Source organism: Mesocricetus auratus, unplaced genomic scaffold (genome assembly GCF_017639785.1).
Source record: "Mesocricetus auratus isolate SY011 unplaced genomic scaffold, BCM_Maur_2.0 Super-Scaffold_100015, whole genome shotgun sequence".
Classification (NCBI taxonomy): Eukaryota; Metazoa; Chordata; class Mammalia; order Rodentia; family Cricetidae; genus Mesocricetus; species Mesocricetus auratus.
The window spans coordinates 52,977,186-52,990,558 of record NW_024429198.1 but is presented as its reverse complement, the minus strand read 5'-3'; the positions used below and the strand labels follow the sequence as shown (position 1 = coordinate 52,990,558).

The window sequence follows — 13,373 nt, the reverse complement described above, 5'->3', positions numbered from 1 at the left end:
AACACCTACAAAACAAGGTCATTTAAATCAACAGTATGCACTCATGAAGACTGAAGCAGCAAGTCCAGGCCTTCAGGAGTCTGCACCAGGCCCCCGTGTATATATTTCTTTCACTTTAGCGTTTTTATGGAATTCCTGAGTGAGTGAACGAGTGGGTCCTTGATTCTTTTGTCTTCTCTTGCGTCTTTTCTTTCTGTTTGTCTTGCCCCACTCCGATGTGCTAGTTTTGATTTATCTTACTATTTTACATTATATTTTACTATTGTCCCTTATAATTCTGTTTGTCTTGTAATAGGGGCAAAGAATAACTTAGAGGAGTAGAAGAAGGAGAAACTGTAATCAGGATAAGTATGTAAGAAAAAAATCCATTTTCAATAAAAGGAAAAATGGAGAAGAGTTACTCGTAAAAATTCCGTTAAAAAGCTAGTTACATATACACATATACATATATTTTGAAGAAACTCCCCTACTTGCCTGGGCATTTGTGTTGGCTAGCTTTATTTCAACTACACATAAACTATAGTTTTAACAGAAAACATTGAACCTCAGAAGAATAAATTCTTCCAGACATTTGGCTGTGAAAAGACAGGCATATAAAGCATTTTTAAATTAGTGACCATTGTGGGAGAGCCCATCCACTTGTGAATGGGAACACCCGTGGGATGGTGGTCCTTTACATAAAGCAGGTTGAGAAATCCGTGAAGAGCAAGCCCGTACACGGCATCCCTCCAACTGCCTCAGCATCAGGCTCCACCCTCCTTTTTCCTGCCTTGAATACCTTTAATAATGGACTGTGATGTGGAAGTATAAGAAAAAAGAAAGAATGAAAAACAACCCCCCCACAACACCCTTTCCTCCCCAACTTGCCTTTGGTCATGGTGTTTCATTGTACTAACATTAACCCCCACTAAGCTATTATTCAAAGCAATAGGGAAGAGGCAGAGAAATGGTATTACTTCCGACAACTGAAATTACAAGGATTCTCTAATGCTTACCTTGAGAACAGAGAGTAAACTATAGCAGATAATTTTAAGAAAACTGGTACATGCTGTGGTACATGATGTAACAGCAGGGTATCACCAGTTGAGTAGAGAGGTACTGGTGACTTCGTGTAGGGAAGCATGGGTTATGATCAGCTGTAGTTACAAGGAGGGTTATGCAGACCACGACTCTGTTAACTGGCCTGCGTGCTCCCTGCGTGTGTGTAATCACTGTGCATAAATTCACATCACTCCACACACATATTTTTTGGATTTATTTCTCTGGGTTTCAACCTGTTTTATTTCCTTGTCATATATTCTCCCATCTTTGTGTATATCCTGAATTTCCAACAGAATTTTACGGCAAATGTGGCAGAGGCTTCCAAACTGTCTTCCATCATCATTGTATTCATCCTTTTGATTAGCAGCACATTTTGAATTTCATCAAGGCACACGGCTGCCTGTTGCATATCCTCTCTAAGTGTGTGTGTGCATGCACACACATATGCATATGGACTTCTTAAGACAACTTTGGATATGGTTCTTCAGGAACTCACCACATCACCATCATCATCATCATCATCATCATCGTTATTTTGAGTCAGTATCTCCCATTTCCCTGAAGTTTGCTAAGTAGTCAAACTAGTTGACCAGTGAGCCTCAGGACTCTGCCTACCTGTCTTTCCAGTACTCAGAACATGAGTCTGTGCCACTATGCCCTTTTTTGAAAACAGATTCTGGGAATCAAACTTGGGCAATTGTACTTGCAAAACAAGCATAAAACTGGCTAAACTACTACCCAGACCTGTGAAACACCTGACTTCATTCTTCAGCTTCTCTTCTGTGTTTCCTCTGTACTGGAAGACATTGGCATCTTGGAAAAGCCTGGCAAATGTGTTTCAGGTGCCAGAACTGCCACACTGCAGAAAGCAATCAGTTTCTGTAACGAAGATTCTGTGTCTGTGTTTGGTTATCACATGCACACACTAACTACACAAAACATTTGGCATCACCATTGTTCCAGTAAGCACAGACAGAAGACTAAGTTATTTCCCAGATGGAGGAACAAAACTAATTCTTAATTTTAGCTGTTTTCTCTTTACTGAGCACAATTTTCTTTCCTGTAAAATGCTGGCTGAAATAATCTCTGCTAGCCAAATCCGCAGGAATAGATTTATCTATTACAGTATATGAGAAACCCTAAAGATCTCTAAGGTGTTACAAATAAATCAGACTTAGAATTTTAGTATTTCCCTTCTAGAATCTTCTTTCAGTTCTCAATCTACAGGACTTCCCTTAAGTCCTATAGTTAGGTGATAGTGTTTTTTAATTTTGTTTGTCTGGAAATACTCATTCAATGATAATTGCCCGTTCATACAAGCATCCATTGGTATACATCCACTCAGAGATCTGATGTGATATTTTAGCAACTTCTGACTGTGGATCGAGATGTCTGCTGACAGACGACCTGCTATTCTGTAAAGCTGATCTGTCATCTCTGTCTAGCTGATTTAAATATAGTCATTCTGTAGCTATATGTGGTTCTCCTGCTGTCTACTCAAGGGTAGATTCTTAAGACGATATTTTCCTGGTTAAAGATTTATTGTGTTTCTTAACTCAGACTATATCTCTCAAATTTCCCTTAAAAACAGAGCCTCTTGTTCCTCAGCCAAAAGCAAAGCAAAATGTGTCCCCTTGCCCTGCTTCTTTGCAGGAGGACAGATCTGATTTTCTTCTAGTTTTCGGTGTCCTTGCAGGTAGACGTTGTCCTGTGGATGTTCTGTTTTAATGTGCAGGTTCCATTCATGTCTAGTGTCCCATTGCTCACATAACCCTGGGTGTTTTCCTGATTTACAGAGCTCAACAGTTTAAACCTGCTTGTTGCCTAGGCTTTGCAGCTGTTTCATGGGGAAAACTTTCTTTGCTAAAAGAATGTTGAAGGAAGTAAATGGTTTTATCCCTGGAAAACATTGCTTTTACTGTATTTTTCTTGTTGCTTTTGTAATGTTGGCATATTTCCTAGGTTGGTCTCTCTCAGTTGCTCTGCCTCTGCCTCCTGAGTTTTAGGACAGACACATGCTGCCACATATGAATGAGGTTTTGAAAAATCAAGCAAAAACTTTTACAGATAAACATGTTGTGTTTGTCGGTAGGTTTTAGTTTTTCTGTAAGTTTTCAGTATTTTTCATTAAATAGATTTAGCCTGTAAAATTATGGGAGTTGGCTTTTGGTGAACTTGAGTAGGGTTTTGTCACTGTCATTCAGGAGATTAGTGGTTTTGCTCTTCATGGACCTCTGCTTCCTATTTTCCACCTCACTCCTGCCTAAAGAGATTTGACATTTACAGCAGCATCAAGTAAAACTGCAGCATTCTAAGTGTGAACCATCCCCATAGGTACATCCAGGCCAACACCACCAAGATTCCTCACCAACAGCAAGCCATTGATGAGCCATTATCACCAACATGTCATAATCCACACCACTCATCACTGTCACAGGCATAGCATGGCATGTGTCCACCACCCAGCATAATCTGGCTGTTCTTAAAACCTCCTCTACATATTTATCCCGCCTCCCATAGCTCCAGCACCTACCTGTTCTTCACTGTCTCTATCGTTTGGGATTTTGCACGAGTATGTGAATCCTTTTTAGAGCCATACACTTTAGACCTCTCTGCGTCTTTTCTGGAATGCATTGCTCATTCTTTTTTGTGGTAGGTATCTTCCATTCTCTGCTTGCCATAAAATCAACACATCTATTGAAAGTCATATTGCCCATTTCATATTACTGTCCATTTTTGTACAGTACAAAGCTGACATAAGCATCCAAGTGTAGATTTTCTTTTTGTGTGTGTGGTTGTAAAATTTTAACTTATTGTGATTAATGTCAAATAGCATGAATACTGGATTATATCTTAAGAATATATTTGATATTTTTAAAAGAAACTGTTAGTTTGTCCTCTAAAGTTGATATATGCTTTTCATTCCCACGAGTAATGCTTGAAAATTAAATAGTTTTGTATTTTGGAAGCTTTTGGTGCCCTATCAATAGGCAGGATTGCTGGTTTCCAAGTGACATATGATATAGAATTTTCTTTTAAACACTCATTTACCTAATCTAACATCTTAGTCAATAGAGATACTGTCCATTTTTTTCTTGTTAAGGTTCATGGCCTCTTTGTATAATGTACATAATAGAGTTTTTTTGTTTTTTAAAAATATGTATCACAGTCTGTGCTTTTTTTGTGGTTTTTCGAGACAGGGTTTCTCTGTGTAGCTTTGTAGACCAGGCTGGCCTTGAACTCACAGAGATCCACCTACCTCTGCCTCCCAAGAGCTGGGATTAAAGGCATGCACCACTGCCGCCTGTCTCTGTGCTTCATTTTAAAAAATGGTTTCTTCATTGTTTGGAGTTCATTGTAATTTTTATTATTTATTTATTTTACTTTTTGATGTTATGAATTAATTACATTCCTTCTTTTCCGTTCCTTTTCCCAAACCCTACCATATACCCATCCCCATTCTTCAAACTCATCAGCTTTGTTTTCATAGTAACAATGCATACACATGTTATATTCCTAGATATAACCTGTTCACATATAACATTTGTATGTAGTTTCCAGGGATTACCATTTGTCACTGAACAATCAATCAGTATATTTGATATTTTTAAAAGAAACTGTTAATTTGTCCTCTAAAGTTGATATATGTTTTTCATTCCCATGAGTAATGGTTGAAAATTAAATAGTTTTGTATTTTGGAAGCTTTTGGTGCCCTTTCCCCCTGGAGAAAGCCACACTACTGGTTTTGGGCTCTGGTTTTTGTCAGTGTCAGACTGTCTTGATTATGCTATCGCAGTTTTATTGTGAGTCTTGAAGTCAGATTGCACAAAACTTCTTGCTGTGCTCTTCTGTATTATATCAGCTGATTTTGGTGTTCATGTCTGTTTCCTTCATTGTGTCTTCAACATTCTGCATCTTTATGTGACAATCCCCAATTTTTTGAGAACTAATATTATCTAAATAAAGTAGGAACTCAGAATTTTTGAGTACTTCTTAAATCCCAGGCAAAATTCAACTGATACTCAAGTAAAATCCGATGCTTCAAGGAAGGCAGCAGCACCATATGTGAGGGAGTGTTGGCAACCCAAATGTAAGACTGTGCCTGCCAGGCTGAGATCCTGGTGAAGTGGCTTTCCACTGTTCTCTGTGCTGGCACGCTTGGACCTCCTAGTAACATGGCCTTTTGTTTGTGCTGAAAAGAGTATGGATATACCATGTAAATAATTGTAATTATCTTCTCATTGAAGAAACATAAACTTGGAATGCAGCACTGTTTTCATGGCAAAATTGTCATTTTTGGAATAAAGAGGATTTTTTCTGTATCTTTGCAAATGACTAGCTGATGAAAAGTTAATAAATTTTGTATAGAGTTGCTTTTCTGAGACATTTTTTGGTAGATTCAAAGCCTCCTCCATTTTATCCTTATGTGAATTTTATTTGGACCTGATTTTATTCTTTCCCTGAATTATTTTCTGGTTAAAATTATGCCTACACTCTGTATTTGTTTCCCTTTAACAAATATTGCCTGTAGCTTACACAAATAGAAACAGGTAAAAAAAAGTACACTGCATATTCAAAATCATACTTTGATTTGTAAGTATATAGATTTATACAAATTAGTGAATATCTGTAGTGATCAATACATAAACTCAAATGTTGTACTTAAAACTTTTTTTATAAATCACTTAGTCAGCTAGATGCTTCGCTGTTTGTGTTTATAGATATTTTGTGAACTGAAGCCTTATAGGTCAAATGGCAATATCTTTCCCTATGGCAAAAAATGACATTTTAGAGCTTGTCATGTTCACTTTAAACTTAATTTATTGTACTTGAATAAATGATACCTTACTATAAATAGAATCTTGATGTTGACTGCAAAAATTTGATTATTTACTGGTGGTCCTTGGGAGTCATTATATTTAGAATATTTGAGAGGTGAGCATTATATATGTGTCTTTATCTCTCTTTTTCATTATCTATCAATATGGTTTTTTTCTAAATTAGCAGCCCTTCCTTATGCTTTTGGATCTAAATATTTCACCATAATTTCCCTTAATAACAACAGCTACTATATGGTTATAATGATTTTTACCAGTTAGGACACCTGTCAGAAAGCAGCTTAACTGAGGAGGGGGGTTGCTAAATATTTTCACCCACCAACTCCTACACAGTAAATACCATGATATATTAGTCCTAGTTAATTCTACTCAGTGAATTATATGTGGAAACAGAGGGAGAAGTTGAGCAGATATTTCTGTCATAGACTCAACCCACGTGTTTACTTAGCTTTCTCATATTGGCTTAGATATCAATTTTTTCAATAATAACAAAAGATTCTCATAGGATCTTGAAGTGTCATATTAGATGAATTAGCTTACTGAATTCTTGTTTTCTTTCCACTCCTTTATTTTAAAATTTATCCCATAATATATTCACTGAATTCAGTAAATATGCCATTCCATAATCTTAGTTGATCCAAAACATTGGTATTATGGCCTTGTCTTTGATAACTCTACAGTTAATGATAGTTAATGATAGAATATTTTTTTAAAAACTCAATAGTTTGAGAATGTAACATTACAAAAATTAAATTAACTAAACTTTTAAGTAATTTATACTATAATAAAAACACACAGAATTTGTCAATGTCAAACTCTTTTATAGTGTAGTTATTTCTATGCTCTTCAAGTGATTATTATGGTAATGCAATGTCAAGCTGAAAACACCACATAATATAGTATTTCTGTTCTTTTCTTCCCAATTCTACGTTCAGTGATTGCATAGTGGTGGCTTGAAACAGCTATGGTGGAAGTGTTTGACACAGAAACCAGAAAATACCATAAGCCGGGGGTTGACTTATTCTTGTATCTATGTGCATAACATGGAATTTAAATTCTCAGTTTAACGATCAAAATTTGTAGATGGGTTATAAAATATTGAACAGTAATTCAAGTAGCATATTAATACACACAAGTATTAAAAAATAGGGGGATGACTGAGATGATACTTCATTTGTCATCTCATAGACCAACAGCCATAGGTCAGCTAAACATAGGAGTCCATGAAAACATCTATGTAGGAAAAGAATTAGTCTCCTACATAGAATTTATTATGAAAATAAATTTTATTAAATGAAATTATAAGCCACACATCTTTTGTGTCAGTAAAGTTTATAACCTTATGTACTGGTTTACTTCTTATATGGAATAATTACCTAATGTTTACAGCTTACCCCACATTGGCTTCTATTACAGTTTAGTTTGAGACACTTAGTAACACTGTTTAACATTAGCATTTATGTGGACAGCTTGATTGTATATTATTTGCGGTTTTGCATTCCATACTTCTGGTGTGAAATGCATGACCTCATGTATACAAGGGGAATTCTTTGCCTGTTATCTATGTAATATCTCATTCCTTTATCTTATTTTCTTTCCATACATCCTGTACTCAACATCCCAAATTATTAGATACTACATTTTAACTGCTTTGTTGAAAAACTAATTCATATACCATATTATTCATCATTTAAATTATAAATTTGGTGTTTCCAGTAAGTTCGGAGGGTTGCACAACAATCACTATCATCTAAATTTAGAATAATTTCATTCTTAAAAGAACTTAACTAACAGTCGTAACTATTCTCACTTTAGTAGACTAAAATTGGTCAAATTTACGTTTGCATTAATTTCCTTTTGTGAAGTCCTTCATGTGAATTGAACCATATAATACATGGTGTTTTGTGTCTGAGTTCTCATACTGTTGTCTTCCCATCTCTTCTTCCATTGGGTGCAGGTGGGGTCTCTCCTCCCAGTGGGTACAGGTCAAATGTTCTGATGACAGCGGATTTTTGGATGGTTTGGTCTGTCCCCAGGTCCTCCTCTTGGTGGAAGCAGGTGGATCTAAGTCTCCAATGGCAGAAGACCCTGGACACTTTTATCTGCCCCCAGGTCTATGGGGGATTTGGTCTGTGTCTGAATTCTATGACTTGATGTCTTCAGTGTTCATTCATGGTTTATCATGACCAACACTTTATCCTTTGTTTGTTGAGTAGTGTTCACTTGCCTGGTTATACCATATGCATGCATGCCTTATTTCACATAACTTTAGATTTCTACAATTTGATATTAAAAGGTGCTGCTATTATGAGACAAGGAACCCCAAAATTTGATGTTGAGTTTGTGTTCTATTGGCTTCTGCTTCTGGGTATGGGGCCTGTCCTTAAGAATAGTTTTCATGATGAGATTCCCTTGGAGAAAGCTAAATTTTCATTTGCAAGTGGTTATCAATTGGAGATAGTTCTGGGTTAGGGATGGAGGCATGTGTCCACTTCTTTTTTCAGATCTATGATTCAATCTGGTACAGACACTTGCAGACCCTGTATGTCCCGCTACAATCTCTGTGAGTTCATACATGTATCTGTACTGCTATGGTCAGAGAACCTTGTTTCCTTGGAGTCCTCCAGCCCTTATGCCCTCACACTCTGCCTCCTCTTCTGCAGGGTTCCCTAATCCCCGAGGAAGGATACCTGATAGAGATATTCCATCTAGGTCTGTGTATTCCAAGGTCTCTCACTTTCTGCAATATTGTTTGGCTGTGGGTCTTTATATTTTTCCTATCTGCTGTAGGAGGAATCTTCTTTGACAATGGCTGAACAAGACATTGATTTTTGAGTAGAGTAAATTGTCATCAGGAATCATTTCATTGCTAAAATTATTTAGTAGAACAGTAATATTTGGTCTTATCCAGGGCCCCTGTGCTATCTATTTTCAGATTCTCTGTTACTTAGCAACATTGAGTGTGGGTTCCATCTCATGAAGTAGGCATTAAGTCGATTCAAATATTGATAGGCCATTCCCACAAGTTTTGTTCTCCCATTGTCCTATCATATCTTGGAGGCAGGTCACCAATGTATATGGAAAAGTTTATAGCTGGGTTGGTGGTGATGTTTCCCCTTTGGTAGCAAGCAGAGTATCTGTGGGTACCAAGAGAACTAGCCCACAGGGGTGAAGGCTGTATGTTGGCACCAACTTGACTTCTCCATGTTAAATGAGTTGGGAAGGTGTTGTCTTCAGCAATGGAGCATCTCTTGTCAATTTGTAAAGAGCAACCTATAGACTTGGTAATAACCTGGTTGTTTTAGGGTTCCCATGGGTACCCTTTGGCCAACTATTCAATTAGATGTAGCCCATTCCTAGTACTGGAAGCTTCATTTGGTCACAAAATATTATCATGTGAAGGCTTTTTTTTCTTAATTTTGTCTTTTTATTTTAATTTTTCCTCTTTCCCTATTTTTAGCCCTACAAGCTATTTGCATATATATTATCATTTTCAGGTTTGTGTTTTTATGGGATTCTGAGTGTGAGAATAAGTGGATCATAGAGTCTGCAATCTGTTCCTTGTGCTTTTCCTTGGGCTCTTTCACTTCTGGTTTTTGTTGTTTTTATATTCTAAAGTGTTTATTTTTGTGCTATCTTATTATTATATTATGTCACATTAATTCCTCAGAGCCCTATTTTTCTAATGGAGAGACAGAAAGAGAGTGGAATCAGATTGGGGGTGGGGGGGGGAGAGGAACTGGGATGAGTAGAGGGAAGAGAAACTGTGATCAGGATACACTACATGAACTACCTTTAATAAAGGTAAAACCAAGGAAGCAAAAGCTTTCATGGTGAACACACACTCACACACACACACCCCACACGCACACGCGCGCGCACACACACGCACACATAATGAAGAGCCAATAAAGAATTGAAGAGGAAAGTGAGATAAAGAGAAGAAATGTACAACCAAAGTTTGTAAATGTGGGAAAGAGTTTTGTATATTAGAGAATCTTAATAGAGGGTATATATCCAGGAGAAGAAAGTACATGTAATTTAACTGAAGAATGTGAGTTCCAAGTGTGCAAAAGCTTGGATTATCTAGGAAGCACAGCTCTTCATAGGTTATTGACTGGGTATATCTAACTCTTCCCAAAATAAATATGTTATTAGTATTTTATATGGTATTTTGACAGCATATTTTTGCAGTAAATTTATAAGATACTGATGTACTAATTACTTATGTTGCTGTAATACAATGCTCCAGACAAAGAAAAAGTAAATGCTGCTATTGATATTTGTCCAAATGTTGTGTGGACTAAGTTTACCATTCCTTTTGAATACATATTGGTGTGGACCAGATAGATAATCTGGCACACCTGTTTAATGAATGTTAAGTTACTGATTAATTGTCTGCAGAGTTACTGTATAATTTAGCATTTTAGTCAACATGCATGAGGGTTTCAATGTCTCTGAATCCTCAATCTGTTTTTGCATTTTGGCAAAGCCAGGAAATGCAGTGTCTCAGGACTCTTCTGATTTACTCTCCCCATCACTAACAGTCATTACTTTCTGTTTGTTTGCTTTTTGAGTACCATCTTTAGAAAAATCCTCATCATTGTTATTTCCAACATTAATTTTTTATTAATTATCTGAGAGTTTCATATCATATATTTCAATCATATTCACTCACCCAACGATGGTTCCTCCCTGAGCCAAGCTCTCATTCCTTTCCACACAGCTTTTTGTCCTCATATTTATTTTTCTGTAAAACCCATCTAGTCCAAATTGTGCTGTCCATATGATCGTGGGTTATAGCCATCCACTGTAACATACTCAACCTGCCAGGGAAGTGCCCCCTTAAAGAAAGCTCACACCCTGCCTCCCAACAACTCCCAGTTGCCAATAACTCCTTGGCTAGGGATGAAACTTGATGCCCATCTACCCTCTTCATTATGGGATTTGCCCTGTTGCAGCCTTCCATCAGTTGAGCCTACTATACACACATACATACCTTGATGATTCTAGTAATTAACACTGGACTTGGCGATATTTGGGATTTTCAGATACTTGACAAAATAGATAAATAGGTTATCATTTTAGATTTAAGCAGATAAGCAGGTTTGATTCAAATGATTCTGGGAAAGAAAACAGACTTGTATGCATTTGAAAGATTAAGCAAAGTGTCCAAGAAAACACACTTATCTCCATTTGTAAGATTAAGCAAAATGTCCATTTGGTTATTCAGCAAACAAACAGGAGTACAATTATACAAAATCTTATGATGTGCTATAAAATCAGATAGTTTCATGAATGATGGACATAGTTAGAATTTGAATTTATACTTAGGAAGATGGATATTCTTTGGGCAAGGGAGATGCAGGCTAACATGAAACCCCTAGGACCAGTTGTACTTTCTTGGACACTGTCCTTTAAGTTGTATGTGTTTCCAGGCAGGTCACTGTTGAATTCTGTGTAGTCTTTGCTATGCATTGGTCTTGCGTCACAGGGATTCCAATATAGAAGGGGTACCCTAGAAAGACCTGAAGCCATACTAGAAACTGTCAGCCTTTCAGGTGACATGTGAGGGAGCCTTCAAACTGAGCTGTGATAAAAGACCTGTCAATTGAGCCTATGATGCAATCTCATACATGACCTCAAATGAGCCTCCTGCTCCAGAGCCTACTGCAAACTGCAAATGCACACGTAAAAGGTAGTTGTAAGAAAAAAAATGGAAGTTGACTTGCTTAGCATTTTGCAGTACGCTCAGCCTGTTAGTGTTGCCATCAGAGGACAATATTTCCTTTGACTCATTGATAGCTTAAAACTTTCACTTGGAGTAACTGTTCTCTCATGGTATTATTCTTAATTAAAAATGGATGTAGACAGAATTTTCTGTGGGCTGCAAGCTCACAAAAAATGGCACAGAGACTTATTATTAATTATGCTCAGCCTATAGCTTAGACTTGTCCCACTAGCTCTTATAACTTAAATTAACCCATTTCCATTCATCTATATGTTGCCATGTGATTAATGGCTTTTACCTCTTCTCCTGCATGTCTTGCTCCCTCTGTGTCTGGCTGGTGACTCTACCTTTCTTCTTCCTAGATTTCTCTCTGTCTAGAAGTACCAGCTATACCTCCTGCTTAGCTATTGGCTATTTAGCTTTTAGCTTTTTGCTAAACAATCACAGTGACATATCTTTACACAGTGTAACCAAATACCTCACAACAGACTGATAATAAAATTAAATCACTTCCCCCCTTCCTTTCCCCCAAACCTCACATGAACCCACACTTTTTTCTTTAAAATTCATGGCTTCTCAAGGCATCCTACCATATGGAATGGGCTTCAAAAAGCCAGATCATGCACCAGGGGTGGATCCTGGTCCCACTGCCAGGGTTCCCACAGACTTGCTCAGCCTTGATATGTGTGTGTGGGTCTAGGCCCTGCCTCAACTGAATGTGCCAGGCCTTGTTGATTTCCCATGAGAGGCCTTACCCTTTCTGAGGAGTGGATGGTGGTGGGTTGGGGAAGGTTGATGGAGGAGAGGGGGGAAACTGTGGTTGGTATATAGAAATGATTAAAAAATAAAACATGGCTTATTTTTAAAATTGTTATATATACATACACATATATGTATACCTGCACATGCATATATACATATATTTATACATTCAGTCTGTATTATGTTACTTCATTGTATATATTTTCAGAGCTGACCGTTGGTTACTGAATAATTAATTGGTGTACTTCATGGTGTTTACAAGCAACATTGGCAATGTCAGATTTTAGCCAGGTTATTTTTCAGGGTCCAAATAAGAACACTATGTGCATGTGTTCATTCATATGTGTGTGCTTGTGTGTGTGTGTGTGTGTGTGTGTTTGTGCGTGTGTGTATATGCATGTGAATGTGGGTGTAGATGGGTTTTTGCAAATAAGAATCCATTTTATGCTGCAGTCATATAAGATTAACTTTTTTACATGGAATATTTATTATTCTTTTCTAGTGTCTCAAGCCTACCATTTAATATGATTTAGCATCCATTTCAACTCTTTATTCTTGGCTGGACTTACCCTCACTGAAACATAAAAACCTTCCTATATGTCAAGTTATATTTCTTCCAAGGATCTTCATGAACAGGAGATACCATGGTGATCCTTGGCACCTCTACAAGACCTTAATTATATTATAAAATGATTATTAAAATGACAAGTGCTGCCGGCATTCAAATTGGGTCACACATGCTTTACAACTTGACTTCCCTTAGTGCTCACAATGTTCTTGTGAAATAGCTTCTATTGTGCCCATTTTGCATTTGTAAAAACTGGAATTTAGAGATGCATAAGCAATTTACTCAAAATTTGCAGTTTTATTTGGGAGATCCGTTGTTCACAAACTGTCTCGGCCTTGTAGCTGTGGTTCTTAACCTTCCTAATGCTGTAACCCTTTAGTACAGTTCCTTATGGTGTAGTGACCCCTAAGCACAAAGTTATTTTTTGTTGCTT

General features: G+C 37.1%; 1 protein-coding gene across 6 annotated transcripts in view; it reads left to right on the top strand.

The window, feature by feature from the left end:
* The window catches only part of Nol4 (nucleolar protein 4), a 340,254-nt gene that overhangs the window by 66,206 nt on the left and 260,675 nt on the right, over positions 1-13,373 (top strand). The window lies entirely within an intron of this gene.